At 40.2% G+C, this 2,500-nt stretch overlaps 6 non-coding genes across 6 annotated transcripts; all 6 read left to right on the top strand.

Annotated features, from left to right (window-relative positions):
• Positions 1 to 54: 54 nt before the first annotated feature.
• Positions 55 to 126, top strand: Trnaq-uug. Its single transcript has one exon. It is a non-coding gene; the product is annotated as a tRNA-Gln (tRNA).
• A 443-nt stretch (positions 127 to 569) lies between these two features.
• Positions 570 to 641, top strand: Trnaq-cug. Its single transcript has one exon. It is a non-coding gene; the product is annotated as a tRNA-Gln (tRNA).
• A 269-nt stretch (positions 642 to 910) lies between these two features.
• Positions 911 to 982, top strand: Trnaq-uug. The gene has a single exon. It is a non-coding gene; the product is annotated as a tRNA-Gln (tRNA).
• Positions 983 to 1,425: 443 nt separating this feature from the next.
• Trnaq-cug lies at positions 1,426 to 1,497 on the top strand. The gene has a single exon. It is a non-coding gene; the product is annotated as a tRNA-Gln (tRNA).
• A 269-nt stretch (positions 1,498 to 1,766) lies between these two features.
• Trnaq-uug lies at positions 1,767 to 1,838 on the top strand. The gene has a single exon. It is a non-coding gene; the product is annotated as a tRNA-Gln (tRNA).
• Positions 1,839 to 2,281: 443 nt separating this feature from the next.
• Trnaq-cug lies at positions 2,282 to 2,353 on the top strand. Its single transcript has one exon. It is a non-coding gene; the product is annotated as a tRNA-Gln (tRNA).
• The last annotated feature ends 147 nt before the right edge of the window (positions 2,354 to 2,500 follow it).

Raw genomic sequence — 2,500 nt, 5'->3', positions numbered from 1 at the left:
TGCTCTTGATTCCATTGTAAAATTATCGATACGCATTATACACGTCCTTCAACTGGTCCCATGGTGTAATGGTTAGCACTCTGGACTTTGAATCCAGCGATCCGAGTTCAAATCTCGGTGGGACCTACTATTTTAAAGTAGAATATTGCCAAATTCCTCAAGTGCGTGGAAGATACGCGCCAATGACTTCAGCAAACGAAGGCCACTTTCATTGATGATTATGGCCGTTTTGAAATAACAGCGTCTGAAATATACATTTCCTAACTACAGTTGAAAAGAAAAACAAATCAGATGGCTAATGATATGCATAAAAAGACAGTATCGAGCACCTCTGGCAAGAGAGAAGACAGAAATGAAATAGCGAGAAAAAACTACTGATTCAGTTTATGGGTTACTTTAAAATGTAGCACCTATGTCCGGCGCGTGTACCACTTGCACCACGCCAGAACTACACCTTAAAACATCATTCATCATATTTGACAAGTGTGATAATGGGACAGTCACACGCCTCTCTGCAGAAGGGATTTGGAGTAAGTTGTAATACCGAGGACTTTCAGTGTGAGATAAGAGGTTCTATGGTGTAATGGTTAGCACTCTGGACTCTGAATCCAGCGATCCGAGTTCAAATCTCGGTAGAACCTACTGCGTTCTTTTGCAGGATTTTAAAGATGATTTTCATGTGGCAGACACAACCAATAAAAAGTCAGCAAACTACTTTGGACAAGTAAAACTACCTTTACACATCTACATCACTCACACAATTGTCATGTCAAACAGTAATCCCACCTCAATGTTTTTTCATCAATCCAGTACATGATAAATGATAGACACACACAAGAGTGTGTCCCAAGTTGCTTGCTCTTGATTCCATTGTAAAATTATCGATACGCATTATACACGTCCTTCAACTGGTCCCATGGTGTAATGGTTAGCACTCTGGACTTTGAATCCAGCGATCCGAGTTCAAATCTCGGTGGGACCTACTTTTTTAAAGTAGAATATTGCCAAATTCCTGAAGTGCGTGAAAGATACGCGCCAATGACTTCAGCAAACGAAGGCCACTTTCATTGATGATTATGGCCGTTTTGAAATAACAGCGTCTGAAATATACATTTCCTAACTACAGTTGAAAAGAAAAACAAATCAGATGGCTAATGATATGCATAAAAAGACAGTATCGAGCACCTCTGGCAAGAGAGAAGACAGAAATGACATAGCGAGAAAAAACTACTGATTCAGTTTATGGGTTACTTTAAAGTGTAGCACCTATGTCCGGCGCGTGTACCACTTGCACCACGCCAGAACTACACCTTAAAACATCATTCATCATATTTGACAAGTGTGATAATGGGACAGTCACACGCCTCTCTGCAGAAGGGATTTGGAGTAAGTTGTAATACCGAGGACTTTCATTGTGAGATAAGAGGTTCTATGGTGTAATGGTTAGCACTCTGGACTCTGAATCCAGCGATCCGAGTTCAAATCTCAGTAGAACCTACTGCGTTCTTTTGCAGGATTTTAAAGATGATTTTCATGTTGCAGACACAACCAATAAAAAGTCAGCAAACTACTTTGGACAAGTAAAACTACCTTTACACATCTACATCACTCACACAATTGTCATGTCAAACAGTAATCCCACCTTTATGTTTTTTCATCAATCCAGTACATGATAAATGATAGACACACACAAGAGTGTGTCCCAAGTTGCTTGCTCTTGATTCCATTGTAAAATTATCGATACGCATTATACACGTCCTTCAACTGGTCCCATGGTGTAATGGTTAGCACTCTGGACTTTGAATCCAGCGATCCGAGTTCAAATCTCGGTGGGACCTACTTTTTTAAAGTAGAATATTGCCAAATTCCTCAAGTGCGTGAAAGATAAGCGCCAATGACTTCAGCAAACGAAGGCCACTTTCATTGATGATTATGGCCGTTTTGAAATAACAGCGTCTGAAATATACATTTCCTAACTACAGTTGAAAAGAAAAACAAATCAGATGGCTAATGATATGCATAAAAAGACAGTATCGAGCACCTCTGGCAAGAGAGAAGACAGAAATGACATTGCGAGAAAAAACTACTGATTCAGTTTATGGGTTACTTTAAAGTGTAGCACCTATGTCCGGCGCGTGTACCACTTGCACCACGCCAGAACTACACCTTCAAACATCATTCATCATATTTGACAAGTGTGATAATGGGACAGTCACACGCCTCTCTGCAGAAGGGATTTGGAGTAAGTTGTAATACCGAGGACTTTCAGTGTGAGATAAGAGGTTCTATGGTGTAATGGTTAGCACTCTGGACTCTGAATCCAGCGATCCGAGTTCAAATCTCGGTAGAACCTACTGCGTTCTTTTGCAGGATTTTAAAGATGATTTTCATGTGGCAGACACAACCAATAAAAAGTCAGCAAACTACTTTGGACAAGTAAAACTACCTTTACACATCTACATCACTCACACAATTGTCATGTCAAACAGTAATCCCACCT

This window comes from Haliotis rufescens, unplaced genomic scaffold (assembly GCF_023055435.1).
Source record: "Haliotis rufescens isolate VD_foot unplaced genomic scaffold, xgHalRufe1.0.p SCAF_6, whole genome shotgun sequence".
In the NCBI taxonomy this organism is placed as follows: Eukaryota; Metazoa; Mollusca; class Gastropoda; order Lepetellida; family Haliotidae; genus Haliotis; species Haliotis rufescens.
This window is presented reverse-complemented; position numbering and strand designations above follow the sequence as displayed.